The sequence below is a fragment of the Ricinus communis genome, chromosome 8 (assembly GCF_019578655.1).
Source record: "Ricinus communis isolate WT05 ecotype wild-type chromosome 8, ASM1957865v1, whole genome shotgun sequence".
Lineage (NCBI taxonomy): Eukaryota > Viridiplantae > Streptophyta > Magnoliopsida > Malpighiales > Euphorbiaceae > Ricinus > Ricinus communis.
Window position 1 is genome coordinate 3430067 of NC_063263.1, and position 23839 is coordinate 3453905.

The 23839-nt window shown below is 33.4% G+C and overlaps 1 long non-coding RNA gene across 2 annotated transcripts; it reads right to left on the bottom strand.

The window, feature by feature from the left end:
• Nucleotides 1–12541: 12541 nt before the first annotated feature.
• LOC125370892 lies at nt 12542–14542 on the bottom strand. 2 transcript variants are annotated; one of them, XR_007217089.1, is made up of 2 exons: nt 13291–14542; nt 12542–12718 (listed from the first exon to the last, which is right to left on the bottom strand). It is a non-coding gene; the product is annotated as an uncharacterized LOC125370892 (long non-coding RNA). The 2 variants fall into 2 exon arrangements; XR_007217088.1 differs by having other exon boundaries at nt 13227–14542.
• Nucleotides 14543–23839: the final 9297 nt, after the last annotated feature.

A 23839-nucleotide genomic window follows, 5' to 3' on the forward strand; every position in this document is an offset into this window, starting at 1 on the left:
GCATTCTAGGAAGTTGTTGATAAACCATTAAAGAAATTTGAGTTTGCTAAGGGATAATCTTGTTAAGAGATAAATTTGTATTTATTATGTAGTTTTGTTTGTTGTAACTTCTTTTTTCGTTAGCTATCTTATATATACATACCTGTGTTATTTACTGACAAATACAATATAAGAAATATAGTTTCCTCAAAATACTTATATGACATCAAAGCCTACAAATGGAAAATTAAATAATTTCATACTTCTACTACTAATACTCATTTTTTCTTCTATAGCCCACCATACATTTACTGTTAGAACTACCAATAAAAATTATCTTGCTTCGAAAACACAGTTCATCCATCTTTTTAACTATAAAAAACTTTATGGATTTATTGATGGCATATGTTTATATCCTCCAAAAACTATTCGTTCTCCTAATGATGTTACACAACAAATTTCAAATCATATTTATAATACTTGGTTTAGAAAAGACCAAATGCTTCTCTCTTGGATTTTATCTCTCAAACTGAAGAACTCTTTTCATATATTATAGGCATCTCTTCTTCTCAAGGGTGTGGCAAGCTTCAGCTAATGCTTTTAGCTCAATCTCTCAAAATCACCAATTTTAATTTCACATAGAACTCCAAGAACTAAAGAAGAATGTTTTTTTATAACTGAATATTGACGAGCAAAAGCTTTGTTAGATGAATTAAGTGCTGCAGGTCGACCCCTTTCTTCTATTGAGTTCAACGCCATCATATACTGAAACATTGGTAGTGCGTTTCATAACATTATCATAATATTAAATCTTTAGCCTGATCTAGTCCCGTTCTATGAGTTTCATGGAAACACTACCCTAAAAAGGCATTTAGCTACACTTTAAGATGCTAAAAAGCGTCACCAGACACATTATCAATATAAATAAAAGTATTACCACATATGTTGATATATTCTCTATTCAAACCAGAAAATACGATGCAAAAAAAGGATACGTCAAGAAACTAACGATAATGATGCTTACAATAATCAACATCGATCAAATTTTATATTTTCGACGCACGCCTAATGTTGCTAAATAATGACACTAGTTCACATTGCATCGCCATCTTAGAGAGAAGCTTGTTGCTTTTCCATTTTGGGGACACTAAGAGCTTGTTACATTGTCGATTTAGCGACATTGATGGTATAAAGTGTCATTAATTCTTAAAGCCTTTTGGTGACACTATGCCTTGGCCACTAATGAGTTATTTTATTCCTTTTTTCAAATTTTTAATTAAATTATGCATAATACAATTAACCTGTTAATGTTGCAAGAACATATATAGGTAACAGATTCTTACATAAAATATGGAATAGAATTTCTTACACAAAATAATTGATAAATAAATAAATATAAATATACAATACCTACCGCTAACACTTGAAAAGAAATGCATAATAGTTGTACTGATTTTTTTGGCTTGACACACCCATTCAACTTTCATGCTATAGTTTACCACCATTGTTAGCGATGTTGTCTTCTTCTTGTATAGTCATGCTATAGGCAAAATTAAAAGGTGATAACATGGCTATTAAGAAAGAATGGTAAATAAAATGGAGGTATAACATATAAAACAAATAGCTAAGAAGTTCAACTGCTAACTTCTTTTTCTAAATCAAATAAGAATTTGTTTCAGATATATAACCCTCTGATTAAAGAAACCAAAGACAGAACAAATCATATAGTACAAAACAACCAACATTTAACTAAAATATAGCGTGGCAACCACAATAAAATAGTAATCCATATGAAAGAGACATAAAAAGGCTAGTAGTAAAATGAGCATTAAAAGTATAAACTTACTTTCTCAATTGTATCTATCACAAACCTCGTTTAGTATCATTAGAAAAGCTGAGATTTTGTGCATGCATTATAATTTAGTAAAAATAAATTAAGCATACATGATTTAATAGAACCAATTTTTATATCTTATCACTAACCTCCAAACGATGTCTTTTATAAAGTAAAAAGGCACTTTGGAATAGCCTAATAGCTTAAATAATTTAAATCTTTATGAAATTTTACTATTTTAGCCAATTCTTAAAAATTGTCAATCTAGTCATAATTTAGCAAATTGCGTACAATTTTGGCCCAGTTAAGTTATTTGTTAAAATTAAGCAATGTGAATAATGACATTGAAGCCAAAATCTAATTTACCATTTATGTAATTTACCCTAAAAAGCTTGTCATCATTAAACAAAATACCACACGAATAAGCCAACTAGATATTCATTGCATCAATGTGAGAGATGAGTTCATTGACCTCATCAAATAAGTTTAGGATTTAAACATCATCATAAAAAAAATGTCCATAATGGACTATTCAATAAAAGCATAAACATTAAAATCAACAATATAAACATCAGCCTATTGGGGAATAGTGTCATCAGTAGCCTAGATGAACTCTTCAACTTTGGCCTTGCCCTTCTCGATAGCCTTCCTCTGGGCTTGATCAGCAGTCTTCTTATCAACCTCAACCTAGAGGACTTTCTCAACTTTCATAATCTTGAGCTGCTCTTAGAATATCTCGAATCCCTTTCGAGAGTTGCCTTTGTCATCGATCCAAGGATCTAAAGTCTCCTTATTTTAAGGCGTCAACATGTCTTCTCTCACAAACTCAATCATTCTTTTCTTTGTCTTTCTTATCTTCCACGGGGTATCCTCATCCCTACCAAGGTAGATACTGCTTATCCCAGCTCTTCCTAGTCGAGAACTCCACCACGACCTCGGCCCACTCGAATCTAAGGAAATATCCCATTTTTCTCATCATTCGTATATAAAGACTCTCATCTGCCTAAATCATCACCACCTAGAATATGGTCATCATTTCTCCTTTAAAAGCCTCAACTACTCTCACAACAACTTCAGATGCTCGGATGGTCATGACCTCGCGCTTGTAGAGAAACTTCATCATTTGATGAAGAGATAAGGATACTCCTCCCAGCTCATGGTACCATGGATGGCCCAAAGGAATTGAATAAGCCAGTGGTGTATTGATCACTATGAACTCAGCCTTGGACTCAATTAGTCTGACCTTCACACAAGCCTTGAAGGTACCCGCCACTTACCTTTTAGTGTCATCGTAGGCTTCGATAATTATGGAACTAGGTTTCAGATCTTTCTACTCAAGGCCATAATTGCCTAGAAACTTCAATGGAAAGATGTTAATGCCAGACCATCATCAACCATCACACGTTCATTTTTTTACTCTCTTCATAATAGCCCCGATATATAACAGGTGGTTGTGGCTCCTCCTTTCTAGGGGTAACTCTTTATCAAAAAAGGATATAATTGGCTTTCTTTCTTGTATAGCTAGAGCAGTGTGCTACGGGGTTAACTGAGTGCGAACCAAGATCCTATATAATGCTCTTGCTATGGCATCTCTATACTCACATAAACATTCCAAAAGTTCCCATCCCGAAATGTTAGCTTGGATCCTTTTCAGCTAAGCTAAAATTAGTCTTTCTTTTTATCTCTTACAGCTTGCTCTTCTATTTGTTTCTTCAATTCATCTTTTGAAATTAATTTCTCTGATGTTCCCTTTTCTGGCTCCTTTGTCACTTATACTTTCTCTTATTTCATTTCATATGACTTCTTTGATACTACCTTATTAGGATCATTATACATTCGTCCGCTGTGAGTCACTCCATCCACTGAATTGTCGATCAACTCGGAGGTTGACCCTTGAATCTCTGCTTAAATGTCTAGAGGTCATATGCTCCCCACTGATTGATTTTCTCTCCACTCGAGTGTTTCCATACATTGATATTTTGGAGCATGTTTGACTATGCCCTGTAACTCTCCCAAAAGTTATGAATGACTCCAACAAGTGCATCATCTTCCTCATATTTGATCTTTTCTCTCTCCTATAGGCTAATTTTCTCCCGTTCACTTCCCTCTCATTATCTTTGCCTAAACGGTCTCGAGTATTACCTCCATGGACTCCACCATAAAAGTTTCTAGCAGTCCAAAATTGATCATGGTCTTATAATTTGGCAACGGTGCTCTATTGTAATTTGGCAAAGGATTAGGGCGCTTAGCTTCTTGGTCTATAATCTTACCATTATTAATTAAGTTTGTATTTCATTCCTCAGACTACTACAATGATCAGTATTGTGCCTCGCCATCTGGTGATAATGGCAAAAAGCATTAGAGTTGTTTCCCATCTGAGTGGCCTCAGGTCTTGGTGGGGGAGCTTCATTCAACAAATTCAATTGTCATAACTTGGTTATGACCTGTGAAAGAGATACTGGAAATTGGGAGTATCTTTATGGTGGAGGTACAAAGTTTACTCTAGCCTGGAATATATTTACCTCCTTGGCCCCGAAACTGCTAGCGGTATTTCTCTTAAGCTTCCCTCCTTCTATTTCAATTCCTCAATGTTCGAGGCACACTCCCTAAAGTCCTCAAAGTTTTGAAGTGGGATTGGAGCTAACTTTTCTTAGATATAAGCATGCGTGCCCTTAGTCATGTGTCGTACTTAATCCTATTCGGAGGGCTAAATAACCATCCTTATTGCTTCGTCCTAAGAGCAGCATGAAATTTAAGACACTCTGATTTGGCATTTGTTTCGTCATCTCTAAGTTACGTGTAGTGACGTCCACTTCAGCATTATATTCATATTGTCCTACAAACTTCTCAACCATATCATTCTAGTCACAATGGACCTTCTCATCCAGTTGCCAATACTAGCGGTTGGCCTGCCCCTCAAGGTACAATCCAAGTAACTTAACAATCTATTCATTGGTGAGGTTCTGGCATGTTGTAATAGCCACCACATAAGAATTGATGAAGGCATGAGGATCGCATGTACCATCAAACTTTGGCAAATCTAGCAAGGTGATCCTTTTAGCTTTGGTTGTCACTTCCACAAGCTCTTAAATATCATCAATCATTTTCCCGCCTTTCACCTTCAACCTTTTCTAAAGCTTCTCAATCTGCTTTTCCATTTCCTTGACTTTCAGATCTTCAAAGATAGAAACCCCTAAATCAACTGTCTGTTTAACCTAAATCTCTTCCTCTGCATTGGTAAACTCATACAGATTACCACCACTCTTATTTTTCTTTTAAGCTTGACCAAAATCCAGTACCACGGGATTTTTTAGATTCGTGCCGATACCATCCACCCCGTTGGTGGGCCTATTGTTGGCAAGTACTGCAGGTGTAGGTGGTGTTGTTGGAGTGACACGAGTTACTTAATATTTTGTAGTCAAAGCTTGTAGTGCTTCTGCTTATTGTCCTATCATGTCCATCAAATTCCACATTTGGGTCTTGACACTTTCCATATTAATATAGACTGCTCCTAACTCTGTGTTATAGGATGCTTCTAGATAACTTTCCATTTTAGTGCTTTCTTGTTTGATTAACCTACCACCTGTTCTGACCCAAGAAGTTGTGGCCTATGATAAAAAAAAGGTCGAGACAATGAATGTTAATGCAAAATGCATGTATGCGAGCATGCATGTATGCTCTCTTCTTGAGCGAATAAACAATCGACTTCTTTTCAGAAAAAGGATACATAAAGATAATTGACAACCATTTTGAAGCATGAAGATAATGATTATCCCCTTTTATAAAAAAGAAACACCCTTGTTCATTAGGTACAAGAAAATTTAGTATAATTATTTTAAGGAAAAAACTATTGAGTTCTTGTCTTATGGGATATGATCACAAAGCTTTTAAAGTTCGGAGATTGCATTGCTTAATCGTACTTTAGATATTCCCTCTCGGAGAGCTGATCTTCAATTATGATTTTTGTGTCGAGTAAATGTTGAATATCCTTTTTGAAATGGATGCAGTCATCAATATCATGCTCGTAAACACTATGGTACAGGCAGTACCCATTTGTCTCACAGTCAATACAAGTAGGTATCCTTAGGGATGAAATTGGTTTGGTAGGCAATGATAGATCATAAATAGTTATACTTATTGTGTTTAATTTCCTTCAATTTTAATTGAATAATGTACTTAACTGTGGAAATTATGTTTATTCTGACCTAGGTGGTGAAATATCAAGGATTGAGTAGAATTTAGTGTAAAGACATGTTTTAAGGAATCACTTGTTAGAAATCAAGTCTTTTATAGGAAGAGCAAAAATTTGGGCAGAAGATCATTTTCAATAAGGCGTGACCACGCCTTTCCTGTTGACTTTTACATTTTAGAAATAGATGGTAATTTCTCATCAAAATCAGCTTCGATTTTATTAGGACGACCATTCATGAAAACTGCTAAGACAAAGATTAATGTAGATGAGGGTACTCTCTCCGTAGAGTTTAATGGAGAGATTGTTAAATTTAATATTTTCGATGCAATGAAATATCCTAATAATGTACATTCTCTTTGCTATATTGATGTAATTGGTCCAATTGTGCAGGAAGTATTTGCAAAAGAAAGTGTTAGTGATGAGCAAGAATTAGATGCACAATCTAATTTAGAAGGAATTAATTATGAGATTGGTCAAAAAGTATTATTATATAGTTCTCGATTGAAGCTTATACCTGATAAGTTTCGTTCTCGATGGATCGGTCCATTTGTTGTTATTAATGTGTTTCCCTATGGTGCAGTGGAAATTAAAAGTTTGGATTCGTATAAAATTTTCAAAGTGAATGGTCATAGATTGAAAATTTTCCATGAGGGTGAAATTGCTCCATGTCTCATTAGTTTTCTTTTGGATCATTCCACTTATTTGCATGACTCAAATGTTTTATCATTTCATCGAGCATAATGACGTTAAACAATTGCGCTATTGGGAGGCAATCCAAATGCTTTATTTATTTTTATTTATACTTTTTATTTTCTTTCACTTAGTTTATTTTGTTTTTAGTTTTTAGTTTTTAACTTTTTTTTTTAAATGAAGAAGTTCAATTTTTTTTGACAGGAGACTAATTTCGATAAGGTATGACCACGCATTTTTACAGCTCTCCTAGAAGCATTAACTGAATTTTTTACAGAAGCTCGTTTCTTATAAGGTGTGACCACGCCTTATCTCAAAACATCTTCTGTTTTGTTTTGACATCTGCACTTAATTTTACAGAAGCTAATTTCTTATAAGGCGTGACCACACCTTGTTTCAAAACATTTTCTGTTTTGTTTTGACGTCTGCACTTAATTTTACAGAAACTCGTTTCTTATAAGGCGTGACCACGCCTTATTTCAATACATCTTCTCTTTTGTTTTGACGTCTTTACTTTATTTTACAGAAGCTCGTTTCTTATAAAGCGTGATCATGTCTTATTTCAAAACATCTTCTGATTCATTTTGACTTCTCTACTTCATTTTCTTTATTTTTATTTATTTATTTATTTTTCTTATTTATTTTTTATGAAACAAAAAAAGAAGAAAAAGAAGAAGAGGAAAAGTTTTATTTTACAGCAGCCACTAACGTTTTATTTTCTTTTACAGCAGCCATCAACAAAACTTTCTATTTTCACCAGGTGGTTCTACCTCCTTGCCCACCATCACCATTGACCACTCAGTCCGAGTTGCTCGCAAATAAGGGAAGTTTCATATTTCTTTTTATTTCTTTTGTAAGCCATTTTCTTTTTGATACATTGAGGACAATGTTTAGTTTAGGTGTAGGGGAAGAATATGATAATTACATGATTTCCTTTTCTTTTTGAAAATATTTTTATGCTTAGAATTAAGTATGCTTTAATTCATATGTGCTAATTTTTCTTTTGCATCCTTGAGTTTTGTTTTGATAACCTAGAATACCATGTAAGCTAGATATACATTTTTTGTTTGAGTTTTAATGCATGAAAGGGATAAGCATGATTAGTGTTTCTTTAAAATTATTTGATGGCATCTCATTACTTTATTGATTGAAAAATGCACAAGACTTGATACAAATTTGAACATTCAAGTGAGCTTTTGAGCCTAATAGCAGTTCATTATATTTTGCTCTAATTATTTTTGTTGAGTGTTATCAAACTTAGTATGTTTATTCTAGAACTTGCTTGTAAATGCATGTTGAGACCACATCTTTAGATTAATGCTTTAATATGATAATGACAATTAGGATTAACCTATTCTTAGACTCTTAAAAGACCTACCTTGTTGATTTTCCTTTTAGTTAGCTACTTTGAGCCTATTTTTCATTTTCTTTTTCTTGTTTTTAACACACATTATTTAACCCAAGATCTTTCGTTTGCTACCCCTATTTTTTCTACCCTTGTTAAGACAAGAGGAAAAGTGTTGCATGGTATAAAAAGAAACAGAAAAATAGGAAAAAAAAAAAAGAAAAAAAGGAAAGAAAATGTTGAAAAAGAAAAAAAAAAGAAAAAGAAAAATTTGATATTTATTTCTTTCATGAAAGAGGATAATTGGAGAAGTATTCATCAAATATATTGAATTGAATTGTTACATGTTATTTCTCCAAAGTTTTTAGTGCTAATCTAATATGTGGGAATAAATATCAAAGTTTTTGTAGTGTGTTTTATGGTTATGTGGCATAGTTATCATGCAGGTAACTAACCTTTTTGTCTTGATTATGAAACACTTTAATTTTTCCTTTTATCAATACCCTTTCCTAAGCCCCATTACAACCCTTGTAAAGTCCCTTTGGTTTTTACATCTAATTCATGTGTAGTGGTGGAGACTTGATTCATTAGTAAGCTTATGGTAATAACATGCTATATTTTGATTCTGAGAGTAAATGCACCCTAAACACTTCGAGAGTATTGAGTGAAACCATGTTAGGGTGTTAAGTCTTGTTGCTTTGATTTTGATGAATTAGTGAAATACTTGTTCTTTTTACAAAATTTATCCTATGAGTACCACTCTCTTGATTGTCATTATTATTCAACTCATTGATGTATGTTTAACTTATTTGTTATTTGTGGATATTAAAAGAGATGAAAAGGAAGTAGAGAGGAGAATTGGTATGTTGAATTAAGGTATGCTTGAGGACAAACATAAATTAGGTGTGGGGGAATCTGATAGATCATAAATAGTTATACTTATTGTGTTTAATTCCCTTATATTTTGATTGAATAATGTACTTAATTGTGGAAATTATGTTTATTCTGATCTAGGTGGTGAAATATCAAGGATTGAGTAGAATTCAGCCTAAAGACATGTTTTAAGGCATCACTTATTAGAAACCAAGTCTTTTGGAGGAAGAGTAAGAATTTGGGCAGAAGATCATTTTCAATAAGGCGTGACCACGCCTTACAATCCGTGAGCTGCTAGAATCTGCAGAAGAGAATTTTGAATTTTCAAGATAAATTCGTGGTGGACTCACTTTTATATAATTTCCTTTATTTTTGAAGTGTTGGATAAAGAGAACTTACTCCCATATATTTAGGATTTTAATTTGTTTAGATTTCTCTTTATCTTATCATTCCTTATAGGGATAAGATCATATAGGAAGTTTATTTCTTTTTTATAAGGATTATCTTATTTAGGGTTTAGGTTTGACTTTCTATATAAAGAGGCTAGTTCTACCAAGTAGAGGACGGCTAAGAGTGCTTTGATATTTATTATTTTTCTTCTTCTATTCTTTTCTTGTGAATTTTTACTCCACCATGTGTGGCTAAGTTTTTAGTTTCTAATTCAAGAGTGAATAAATTCCAATTGTGATTTTGTGAGGCTTTGTGCTTAATAGAATTCTTCTTTAATTCAAGTATTCTTTATTTCTTGTTTTTATTATTTATGAATTTTTTATATTGATTGAACTGATGACTCAACTTTCATATTGATTTTTCTATTGCTAGATCCGTAATTATCATGAACGATTGACACAAGTAGCAAGGAGCTGGCTCATGTGTGTGTGATTGCGGCCTTTTCGAATTATATAGCTTGCATGATAGGCTCTAGGGAAATAAAGGAACAAGGTTAATTCAATTGCAGCTATCGAAATTATTTAATGTTGGTTTAGTCATTCTCATTATTCTTAATGCTATCATTGAGTTAATATGGAATGCTATCGTGCTCAGTTGACTAATGGTAAATTTTGATTTGGATGCTGGGTTTGAGTCAATTATATTAGGAGAATTACACTTGTTGCGGCTTTTTCGAATAAGTAGACTAAGTACTTGAATAGAAAAATTGATATTTTAGTTTATGATCATGATTACAATTGGATAGAATTAGCACTCTTGAATTGGAAATTGGTTAAGATTTATTTTTATTTACTTTAATATTAGCCTTTATTATTTTTTGTTTATTTATAATTTTGATTCAAACATTCAAAATCCCTCCATTTTTATTTTAGCTTGAGAAGCTACCCACATTGGTTTCCTTAGAATTCGACCTGGTTTCACTATTTCTACAAGTTAATTTAGGAAAATCAGTAATTTATTTTGAAGGGCTTCGACAACCCGTTCAGGTAACAAGCCTCGATAACGAAGGTTCACTAGAATGTTGGAGTAAAGAGATAAGAGGTTGAGTGTACTTCTTCTTTTCTTGCTTGAGGCGCTTAGCTTCATCTTGGGTTTCGACTCATCCTCTCAGCAATCTTTCTTTCCTTTCTTCTCAACCTCGTCACCTCTCGAGGCAGCTGCCGCTGTTTGCTGACGCTCTTGCTCAAGGAACTATGCAATCTTGTCCAACTCATAGGACATGTGCCCAACAGTTCAGAATAGGGCTCTCATTTGTGATTTGAGGATGTTAATCTTGTCTCAAAGGCTCACAAATTCCATTCGAGTCTCACAATCCAACAGTATTTATTCATATTAAGAAGAGAAATGGCTATAAGCAAAAGGTTAAGTGTGTATATGTCATGAATGTATATATGCAATGTCCATCAAAAGAAAATAAGTGAGCAACCACAAAGTCATTCATAGCCTAACCATATCCAAGTTTGAGTGCACAAATAAATGTAAACAAATAAGCCATTGATGATAATTTCTTATGCAACTCTCTCTTCCAAAGTTGAGTAATGGAGAAGTCTTCTTTCCTAGGTATTTTGGCTTAGCTTGACCATCAAAATTGGATGAGCAAAGCTCGATTCTCCTCTAGCGAAGGAAACTTAGGCATAGATTAGCCCATAATTGGGAATTCCCCCATTAGACATTTTGAGTCACATGTCCTAAGAAAGTTCGAATATTTGTTCGACATTTCTTAGTCACGTGTTTCTCAAACATTCATTATAAGGAGGAATTTCTAAATACGAGTAGCCTATATATGAGTTTCAAACACTAACGAAGAAATAAAATTGTGAATCAAAACCATTATGGTCATAATGCACTAGCACTATTCTTTTACCCTTTGTATGGGTATTACACCTTTGTGTTAATCCTGATGAGTGGCAGTCTTTGATTAACCTAAAGTGCATTAGGAGAATAATGATGAGGATTCATAAAACTATTCTAAACAAGCATATCATATGTTATTTGGTAATCAAGAGGAAGGATCTATGTCATTATATGAGCTTTGGCTAGGATAAGCAGCCTTAGTTTCCCTAGGCAAGAAAACCCTTTTTATACTAGAGGAGTCTTATCCCTTTTATATAGCTAGATTTGAGTAACGTTGCTACTTGACACAATGAGCCTTTTTCTCCTTAATACATGCACAAGGGTAATGGTCATAAATAGTACGCATTCTCTCCTATTCAAAGGAATTAGGATATTCTGCATATTAGTACCACCAGGTAAGGATATAGTAATCTTAAATCTAATACAAAAATGATGCAAAGCTAGATTAATATGATTTGGAAAGTGAAAAGCCTCAGAATCAATCGGAATTAACTTCTCATTATGTCCCAAGTGGAGTCGCCATTATGAGCGCGACTTTTTTAGGGCCTCTCCAAAAGTGATTGTGGCTACATCACCATTGGAGTTTGTCTCGTCCACACTAGTCTCAATTTGAAAGTGAACCGTCTAGGAAGAGGTCTCAAGGGATCACAAAAACCATGGTGACTGCAAATTATCAGAGAAGACCAGGAGTCGCTACTTAGGTAAGATAACCAGGACAAATAGAGATGGGTGAAGGATGTCGGCTCGAATTCCCCACAGACAGCCTAACTTTCCCCCTCTCTGAATTAGAGATCAAGGTTTGAAAAGTTAGGTATATGCCGGGAAAGGGTTAGGCAACCCAACACACCTAGACACAGAGTCTGCCCTCCATTAGACTTTAAGGTTTTTAGTTTTTGTAATCATACTAATCTAGCTTGGTTGCTACCTATTTTATTATGATGATATTCTATTATCTTATTTATGTATGCAAAAGTGTGAGAAATGAGAGACTAGCCTAACATACATCTACCTAAATAGGGAAGACAAATTGGTGCCATTAATCCTAGAGGAGGTACATTGGTACCTTAATTTTATCTGACTTGCCAAGTGACCAAGTAGAAGCCGGTTTTGTTAAGCATGCGGGTGCCTGATTATTTTTCTTTTTCATTGATTAGATAAGTGAAACATTGGAAGGCGAAGGGGACTCACATTGGTGAGTCAGTTTATTTTAGTTAACATATGGAGTAATTAATCGACCTAATTGGTTTAATCATTAGCATGTGAGGTGAAATCTAAGCATACCAAACATATATGAAAATAATTATAAAGAATGTGAAGAGAGGAATTAAAGGGGATACAAAACGGATTAGCAAATATAATAGGGGAAAATTATTTAACACCCTAAATAATGTAAGCACTAACTCAAGAAAACACAAGCACACGAACAATATATTAATTCAAATTCAACCTAGGCTATAGATGATCCTTATTAGAGGATAGGCTCAAGCATAAGCCATTAGACCTGTATTGTGCAAAGACTATGTTAGTTTATCATTTATAAGAACTAGTTAAGACAAAAATGTAATTAAGCATATTAATTATATGAGTCACTCAATGAATACTAAAAGAAAGCTAATCATGTGAAATCTAGACCTAATTCATTATAAAAGTAAAATAGAGAACAAAGCATTTAATTAATCCTAGTCTTGCTTCCAATCACCTCATTAACCTATTTAGCATGCAAATTACATGTAATACCTAAAAAAGATAACCCTTAAACACATCACTTTTAAACATTTAACCACAAAAACCTAATATGCATAAATAGGACAAAAAATAATCAAACTCACCTCATCATGCCATTTCACTAATCATGCATTTTAGATTTAACTAAACACATTTAAACACAAAATCATGTATTAAAACCAAAAACTAACCTAACATGCCAAATAATATTGAATCTATCCTAAAAGCCACTAGACAAAAATTAATCATACCTAAAAACAATTATTAATAACATAAAAACTCACCCAAAGGCTCAAATCCATCAAGAACAACATAAAAAATGGAAGCTTGAAGCTTTTGTGAGCTTACCAGCGTGAGGTAAGCCTTAGATTCATCCACATCAAAGCACGCTTATTCCATAGGTTTTGACCCTCGAGGTATTACTTTTAGTAAAATAAGTAAAAAGAGAAGGCTTAGATGGTAGGAGATGATGAAAGCTTCTAGAACACCCAATAGGCTTCAATGATCTCCTGGAACATATGGAAATACTCTATAAAGCATATAAAACGTGAGTGAAAAAGGAGGACGGTGTTTTTGGGGTTTCCTAATGTAGAAATGGGATTTTTGATATTTTAAAAGGAATGAGAGAATGAGTTGATGAAATAAAAATGGTGGGTACTGTTGTTGGCCTTTTCTTAAGCTTCAAATTCCTTGGTGATGAGGTTTATTTTGGTAAGGAGGTGTAGGTTATATGGTAGAGGCTTAATGATATATTTGGTGTTAATGGGGAAAACTTCTTGAATGAGTGGGTTTGTGGTTTGTTCTCTTCTCTTTTAGAAGATGAGAAGGTTACTGGAAAATGTTATTTTCTTAGTTTTTTTTTTTTTGCCTCTTTTAGGATATGTATCATTAGGGTTTTTTTGTATGTGAATGAGATGAATATATATGGGTATGTTTAAGGTTTTTTAGGCTTTTATGAGGTGTGATTGGTTTAAAGAAATGGAGGGTAAAGAATGGAATTTGGGATTTTGGGAGAATATTCAAGATGAAAACACGTGTCCCTAGGAGGGAATATGCCTCATATGTTTGAATTTCAAGAACAATTGTCTTCTAGAGCCTTAGCCCACGTGGGGTAATCACCTAGCCCATGTGGGCTTAGCCTTACTCCCCATGGGCTTAGCTTAACTCACATGGACTTAGCTCAAGGCTTAGCCCACATGGACCTCCCTAAGCCCACGTGTGCTTGGCTTAGCTCAAGACTTAGCCCACATGCTTTTCAAGGGTTTTAGGATTTCATTTGTCTCGATGTAGGGTTTTCGAATTTATAGGATTCTGTTTCAAGGCTGATAGAGTCTCGGGGTCTTTGGTTCATGTTTCAAGGTTCCAAATCTATTTCCATCCATTCCGGAGCTTCCCAATGCCTTTCAGTGTTTATTAGAGCCTTTTTCTTCGTACCTCAAAGCTCGCTCCATCAGACTTATCCTAGTCTCATCATTGCGTTTATGTAATACATAAGCAAAAGTTAGGTTATAACAGGTGGCTACTGAAAAAGACAAGTGCAAGAACTTTGAAGAAGAGTTGAAGTATTAAACTAAAAGCATAATAACAACAAGTGACCTAGAAAGCTATAGTAGATTGAGAACTATAGTGATCAGAGCAAAAATACTTATAAAGGAAAGGCTTGAGCAAATGACAAAGAAAAAGGGGGCTAGTAATACGATTGGAGATTCTAACAAGAAATTTGGGAAGAAGAGAAATGTTAGCACTTATTATGGTAATAGGGGAATTCTAAATATCTGCATGGCATACGTTTAGGCAAACTATTATAAATTCATGAAATGCTCAATAGCTACCAATTTAACCACAAGTTTTCCCTAAACTATTTCAAAGTGTTCATAAGTGCACAAAAAAAGAATCCTAAGAGGATTTTTCCGTCGACTTGCGATCCATTTTATACTATGGTAAGGTTGAGGCTCTTGATCTATCAACTTACGGATCTAAAAAGAATGAAGCAATTTGGTGAGTCGTAACTTAGTAAGCATAATTTAATAGGAAAACTAATAATTATATAAACACCCATTCACTTACATAACCATAACCCTTATTCGAATAACACATGAAAATATAATAAGAATAATGTATTCTTAATTTGCTTTTTGTTGTGACCAATCTAGATAAACTATGTCCGAAAATTCCATAAACAGACTAGTCATTAAAGACTGTAATAGACATTGGCCAATGATAATCAATTTAGTGAACCTTAGGATCATACTTACAGAACATGTCAAGGACATGTGAATAGAAATGATAGAACCATTATTTCACAATGGAGTTTGCAAGTTACCTAATTGGTCACAACACTTTTATTTAGTATTCCAAATACTCATATCACATTTACATCAAGCTTCATTCACTGAATTTCCCATAATCTAATATCATAGCATAAAATGATCATGTGGTTTTCCATCACATATAAATTCATTAAATGCCTCTTCTTCTTTTTCATGAATATCTATAACATAATTTTAAGGGTAAAATTAAAAAAATTACTTTGTGGTTTAACGTTTTTTCACTTGAGAGACACCAAAATATTTTTGTATCAAAAAAGTACTGCATGTTTTATTTTCTTAGCATTTTTAGGTAGACATTTATGTTTTTATTAGTTTTTTACATAGTTTTGTATGTATTTAACATGAATTATTACTAAATTATGATTTTATAAGCAATTTGACATCTAACAATGCATTATAGAATTCATAAATATATTAAAATTTTATTTAAAAAAATAATTTTTTAAATTTGATTATAAAATATATGTTTTAATAATTTGTTAATGATCATAAAATATCTAATTGAATGCCAAATAATTTAAAATATTTATTTTATAAAAAAATATGTTTCTTTTAATATTTACAATCTAAAAAAATAAGAAAAATAATGAATGTATCTTAAAAATAATAAAATATAAAACACATATTACTCATTTGATACAAAAAGAATATCTCTATTTCTCAAGTGTAAAACTGCCAAACCACAAAGTAGTTTTTTGAACTTTACCCTAATTTTAAATACAAGCATACTAACTTATGTTTACTTTTGAAATACTTTTGAATTGCTCAATCTCGATGTAGAGTTCTCCCCCTCGTTTTCTCAACTTGTCCTATAATGATAGTAGTTAAGACCATTAAGTTGATTAAAAGTCCCCTTTATATATGATATTCCTAAGTTGTAATCTTGTTCTTAATCTAGTTAAATTCTAATATGCATTTGACCTTGTTGTCCAACTATATTTATATTTTAGCTTATAACTATCTAATTGTATTAACTCTTTTTCCTAATTAAATTAGACGTATAATGCTTCTACATATCCGAAATTTAGCTCAATATATGTATTGTACAATTTATAGTAAATTTTCTTTTTAAAACCCAAGCCACCACTACTTAGTACAAAACTGAGTCAGTTCCACTAATATATACTATAAATCAACCAATACTCATCTAATTGTAAAACTGAATTACATGCATATTGTACACATACATATGATCATCTTTCATATGTTACACTTTATATTCTGAATCAGTCCCATTCATGGAGTTATAATTCATTAATCACACCTTAGTTTATTAAACCAGTTTCCAGGGACTGCTTAAGGTCCATATCTACAAGTTTCATGTTTTAACTTTCTTAAGATTCTAACTCTAATATTTTCAAATCTTTGGTGCAATCTTTTGCAGAATCGAGTTAAATTAATCTCAATAATTTAAGCATATCTTGCACAGTTCTTCTCCAATTGCTACGAAACTTTGCAGTTAATTAGCCAACATATTTATCTGCAATTTCACGCTTTGAGTTTTCTAAAATTTATACTTTAAAAGATTTTGAATTTCCACTTCAATTTTCTACAGAAAAATAGAGTACTAAAAGCTAGATTTTCTAATTTCAAAATCATTTACATGCATGTCTATAATTTACATGATTTTAGAGATTTAATCCTTACCTCAAGTTGGAAAATGTATTTGATTATTAGATCTTGTTCTTCCTATCTATTCATCTTTATTTAACTTCTATTTCTTCAATTCCTTCTAATTCTTGAGAAATTTCCAACATGTATCCATTTTTCTACTCTCCCATCTCTATCTTTTTCTTTGTTTTTACGACTGTCCTAAATGAAAAAGAAGACTCCTTTTTCTATTTCATATTTGTAACTCATATATTTACTCTCTCTCTACTAAATCTTCTTATTCTAAAATTAACCCCTCTATTCCTTATCTTTCTTACATTTATCCATTTAAACTTCAAGATTACTCATTCAATTACTTTTCTAATTATAATTTCATTCAGTTGCATTTTAACTTCTAGATAATTTTCAATAGGGTCTTTGGACTATACGATATCTTATTAATTAATGACTATAACTATTTTGCAAATATATCATACTTATCCATCTAAAAAAATAATTACAAATCAATCACAGCATAGCTTTAAATATATATGTAAATAATTAGAAACATTATTAATAATAATATTATATAGTGTGCATGTGATGACACGTGTAGTGAAATGGTAGAGGTATTACAAAAGGCCCTCGGTAAACTTGGATAAATAGGTAGATTGGTCCTGATGCAATTTGGGAAAGACTTGATAAAGGCTTGGTTAATCCACTTTCAGTTTCCCTTATCTAGTATTTTCAAAGTGCTGTATAGGGATCTCATAGGAGCAAACTACTGGCCTATTATTTTAAAGCTTAATTTATCTCCAGTGCCTAGGAGAATTTTTTTTTGCTTTGAGGCAAAATGGATGGAGGATTAGGATTTTTGAGAGGTTTTGGGCTTAGCCTTAAAAGATCAAGTTTAAGGCTCTTCCATGTATAAGTTCTCTAGGAAGTTGAATGCCTACAAATTTGCCTTAAAATCCCAAAGTAAGAAGAGGTCAAGGAGAAAAGACATTTTATTAGAAGATTTGAGATCTAAGCTAGCTTGTCTTCATATTAGGGTATTGGGTGAAGAAAAGAAGGCTCAAGAAAGAGAGATTCTGAATGAGCGTAATACTTTCTAGAAAAGGGAGGACTTAATCTAGGGTGAGTTGGTTAAGACATGGAGATCGTAACACAAAATTTTTCCACTTATCAACCATTCTAAGGAGAAAGCAGAATCATATTGTTAAGTTAAAAGACTCAAGTGGTAATTAGGTGGAGAGTGAGTTAAGCTTGGAATCTATTATCCATGATTTCTTTAAGAACCTACATTCTATAAAGGACCATCCCCTCAAATGGCTCCATTATCAATCATGTTAGCCCATATATTCCTCAGGCTCTAAATAAGGCTCTAGAAGGACCAGTGTCTGATTTGGAGGTGAAGGAAGCAGTTAAAGCCTAGGGTATAATGGTTTTCATGGTATTTTCTATTAGAAGAATTAGGATATGGTCGAGAATGATGTTTATAAGGCATTTAAGAGCATTTTCCATTTTGGTTTTTATCCTGAAAGAATGCAATAGGATCAATATTGCCCTCATCCCTAAGATGGAAGCTTTAGAGTTGATATCTTAGTTTAGATCGACCAGTCTTTGTAATTTTAAGGCCTAATTGTAAATCTAAACAAGATCCTTCACGCTTTTTGCAATTTCAACATCACTTTTCAATTTCGGCAAATCGAGTCACCAAGTATCATTTTGAAGCACATACGTAAATCCTAATAAGCTACTTCATACATGTCAGGCCAACCTTGTCCACGTTGGACAGCGTCTTTAACTTCACAAACACATTAGATCCACCTTGTCTAAACACAAAATGGACTATTTCAATCCCTCTAATAATCCCTAAAATCAAAACAATGTCATAAAGATTGTAACCCTATAAACAAAAGTCAAATTCCCAATTTGGTTTAGGGTCCTAACAACTTCATTAACTTACCAATACTTTTAAAACTTTTAACTCCTACTGAAATCCCATGTCCTTCAATGTCACTTTTTCACCCAATAGCTTCTCCAATTCAACTTTGATTTTCAATTGCTAATGTAACTTTTCCTTTTCAGTCTTCAACTTCATAAAGAACCCTTTATGAAATGATGGAAGCTTAGGATCTAGCTATTCAAAGTACTTACAATCATCATACTGTAACTTAATAACAAACAGTAAAGTTAGATTCCAAAAATACATAGTATGCTATTAATTTTACAGTTGAAAAATGAAAAGTAAAGTGCGTAACATTTTTAACATGGCATCAAAAATATCTCCAAACTAGGTTATCATCAGTCATGGAGGTAACAAATTAGCGTGTGTATTATGCCCTGTACACATCATTACTAGGGTTGAGCTAGTGTAAATAGCAGACATGCTTGACAACAAGGAGTTTCATGTTTGGTTGCTTGAAGTAGACATCTCATAATCTCAAATAAGATCCTTGTATTGTTAGCTTCGTCCAGATAGCGAGACCGGTGTTCCTATTAGGATTAGCAACTGTTAGAGGAGGTAAGGAAGAAGAAAAGTTGGTTTTAGGGTTTTATACACAATCTTTACAACATTGTTTTACTTTTAGGGTTTTTAATGGTTCCTTGGGATTAAAATTGTGCATTTTGTGTTTAGAAAAAGTGGATTTGACGTGTTTGTAAGGTTAGAGACTCTGTCCAATGTGTACAAGGTTTTCCTGACACGTAGAAAGTAGCTCACCTGGATTTACGCTAGTGCTTCGAATTTCAAAAAAGATATATACTTGGTTACTCGATTTGCTAAAATTGAAAAATGACGTTGAATTTGCAAAAAGTGCAGAAGCTCTTGTTTAAATTTGCAATTAGGCCTAATTTTAATTATAAGATCATCTCAAAGATTATTGTGAGATGAAGCCTTGCTTGAATGTTCTTGTCTCCCCTTTCCAATAAGCTTTTGTAGCTTAAAGAAATATTCATGAAAAATGTTTTAATCATCCATGAGGTCTTCCATGCTCTTAGAGTTAACAAAAATTGTAGTTTCAAAGGCATGGTCATTAAGTTAGATATATTGAAGGCTTAGGATCAAATAAGTTGAGAGTTTTAAAGGAGGTCTTAACTGTTATGGGATTGAGTAAAGGGATTGTGCAGAGGATTATGCAATTTATCACAACTGTTTCATATTTAATGCTTATTAGTGGTTGTCCATCTAGTCCCTTCCAGCATTCTAGAGGATTAAGACAAGGAAATCTCATTTCTTATTACTTATTTTTATTTGTGTCAAATGCCCTTTCTTCTCTTATTCAAGCTAAACTTTAGAGTAGATTGTTGAAGGGTCTAAACTTAATAGAAGGTGTCCCTCGCTCTCTCACATTATGTTTGTTGATGATACACTTCTATTGGGTAAAACCTCTAAAATTGAAGCTTTGTCCTTTAGATCAATATTGGGAGAATATGAGGTGGCCTCTAGTCAAAAAGTTAATAAACATAAGTTTTTAATATTTTCAGTAAAGGAGTGTTAATCTGGTTGATGGAAAAGACTAAAGAAGTTCTCAATATGGATAATATTGTAGTTAGTGAGAAATATTTAGGTCTTCCAGCATTGTAGGAAAGATTCAAATCTTGAGTGTTGTAGTATAGAGACGGCCAATGACTTATTTACCACATATACTAGCCGTTGTAGGAATTTTATAAATCGCAACTACGAAATAAGAAGCGCGACCACAATCTCAGTCTGTCAGTGCAATTAATGCACTGTGTAAAGTAAAGCAAAAGGAAATGACCTAAGGTTTCAATATAATGACTCTTTGGAGTTTGAAGGGTATAAATACCCTCTCCAAATGTTATTTATAGATAATTAACAATCTCCATAAGTGTCAAATCTTTGCTTACTAATTTCTTATCTTCTTGTAACCATTTTACTTTTGTTTTGCATGTTGTAAGGTTTAAGTGTGAGTCTTAAATACTTGTAAGGTCTGAGTATGAGCCTTAAACACTTGTAAGGATTGAGTGTGAGCCTTCAACACTTGGAAAGGGTTTGAGAATTAGTCTAGGTAGGAAGAACTCTTGTAAGGTTTGGTGTGAGCCTAAACACTAAATTTGGAGATGAGTTTGTCCTAACTAGACCTGTTCATAGGCCGAGCCTAGGTGGGCCTGACTTGATTTTGGACAAGCCCGAGCCCGCCCAGGCCCGAGAATTTTCTAATATCTCTGAGCCCGAGCCCGAGCCCGAAATTTTTTGAAAAGCCCGGCCCGGCCTAGCCAATTATTAAACCTGTAAATAGAGGTCGGACATGGGCGGGCTCGGGTCGGGCTTGGCCCAGCCCGACCGACAATTCAACACAAATATTCAAATTTAAACCCAATTTCAACACAAATATCAAAATTTAAACCCAATTTATTATTAATAATAATAGGTAGCTAAGTGGTATATAGCACTTAATTATAAGTTGAAGGTCACAGGTTTGAGTGATAGGTATGACATTTCTTTTTTTCTAACTAAAATAAACATCGGGCCGGGCTTGGATTTTTATATAAATTCTAAGCCCGGCCCGAGGAGTACGGGCTTTTTGTGGGTTCGGGCCGGACCGGGCTTGTACACAAAAATTATCGTCCAAGCTCGGCCCGAAGAGTGCGGGCCTGGGCGGGCCGAGCGGGTACCCAGGCCCATGAACAGGTCTAGTCCTAACTAGGAATGACAACGGGTAGGGTACCTGCCCATTTAAGGATACCCGAATCCGAACCTAATTTAAAGATACGTACCCGAACATATTCTAAATCTGCTTAAGAAATTATTTCTTTTACCCGAACCCATTTTAAATTCGAATAGAAATACCTGCATACTAACCGAATCCAATTAAATTTCCTTTAAATTAAATAGTTATTAAATATGTTATGAATATTTAAATAAGTAGCGGGTACCCTACCCGTTTATATAAATATTCGAATAATTAAATAGGTACCCGTTTACCGCGCTCGTAGTAAGCAAAGATTGTACAATAATTAAATTCTAAAATATATTAAAAAAAATTATGAAATTAATCAAATATAAATATTCACATTGAAAATTCAATAATTAATACAATCCAAGTAAATATTTAATAAAATTTTAAATAATATTTTAAATAATAAAAAAAATTAATAAAATTTAATATAACCGGATTTGAATAACGAGTATTCGTGAGTTCAAATCCGAACCCAACTCTTTCTATTTTACCAATTCAACCTCCTTCGATGGCCAACAGCTGGAAAAATTATATCGAAGCTAAAATCATTTTAGAAAAATTTGGTGAAAAGTCTCTACTATCCATTTTCGGATTTTTGGAAAGCTAGGAGAGGCAGTCTTCTCTCTGTTAGGGCAGTTCATTTGAAAAGAAGAAGGCTTTCAATTAACAATGGGGAAAACACTAGAATGTGGCTTAATCCTTGGATTCTCTCCCTTCCAACCTTTAGAGTTTAGTCATCCAGTCCATAAGCTCATATACGGGGTTAACGACTTATTCACGGAGTCTAGGGTCTAGAACATTCCTTTGCTTAATGCTCTTTTAAACTCTAAAAAGGTTCAGGCAATCCTTAAAATCCCTATTGGCTTTGCATCCAGGAGGAATGGAGAAATCTAGCTTCAACAACAGGGGGTAGGCAACTGTTAAAAGCTTTTATCAGTTATTGTGTAATGAGTTCTTTCTTCTGCCAACCAGTCGGAATCCTCATCTAATATTCTTCCTTTGATTGGAAATCGATTTGGAATTGGTGTTTCCTCTAAAAGTTAAATCATTCTTATGGAGATGTTGTAGCTGCCAACCAGTTTCCAGTCGAATGATTGAGAGCCCCAAATGCCCCCCTCTATATAATGATAGTGTCGAATCTTTGGAGCACTTGCTCTTCTTCTGCCACCATACTCATGTTTCCTGGTTTGGTTCCTCCCTAGGATATAGCCCGGAGGCTATTGGTTTTTCTTCTTTTGGAAACTGATGGATGAAACTTAGGAGGGCCTATGACCACAAATATTTTATTCATGTTTCATCTCTTGTTGCATTTCTATGCTGGAATAATTTGGAAGGCTGCGTAATACTGCTATCTCTAATAGTATTGCTCCTAATCCCTATTTATCCATTTCTAGAGTGGAGAAGCATAGAGAAGGATTCTTTCAAGTGAATTTTTTAAGCAGTAGGTAGCCAATTCAGGAGTATGAGAGTTCTTTTTGTTCTAGTTGGCATCCCCCCTCCTTCAGGGACCTTTTGTGTTTTGACTTGGATGCTGCTTGGAAGAGCAATTCTGATTCTACTACAGTGGCTGTGGTATGCAGGAATTGGCAGCGCCACCTTGTCTATGAAGCTCAGGCGCTTCTTCTCGTCTTGATCTTTGTTCCCAAGACAGGAGCAACTTCTTGTATTTTTCAGTCAAATTGTAAAATTATAACTGAATCTTGTGTCCATGATGATAGTTGTTCCATTAAAATTGAGCAGATTGTGTATAAATGCAGGAATCCTTTTATGAAAATGATATTGAATTTATCTCTAAATTGTGTAATAGAGTGGCTGACTGGATAGCCACAAACCAATCTATGAAACTGTCTTCCAACTTCTTGGGTAAATTATTGTTTGATGATCTGAATGAAAATGTTTTTTTAATTGTTCAAAAGAGTAATTAATACTTTTAATGTTAACAATTTTTAATCCACATATATAGTGATTATTAAATAATCGACTTATATGATGGAGTTCAATCTAGAGGGCTCAAATGTAATTCATCTGTTCAATCTACTGTGTTCATATGTAATTCATCTTCGCATAAAGTCTCTTTGTTCTTTCTAACAATATCAACTCAAAATGTCAACTTGCCCTTAGTTTGGAGTCAATAGGTTATCTCATATTTTAATTTTCTAACCAATTAATAAATACTATCTCAATATATAATTGAGGCAATAAGAAATATCTCATAGCCTCACCATATTAAAAATTATTAACTCTTACTTCTCACCCTTCTTAAGCACAATA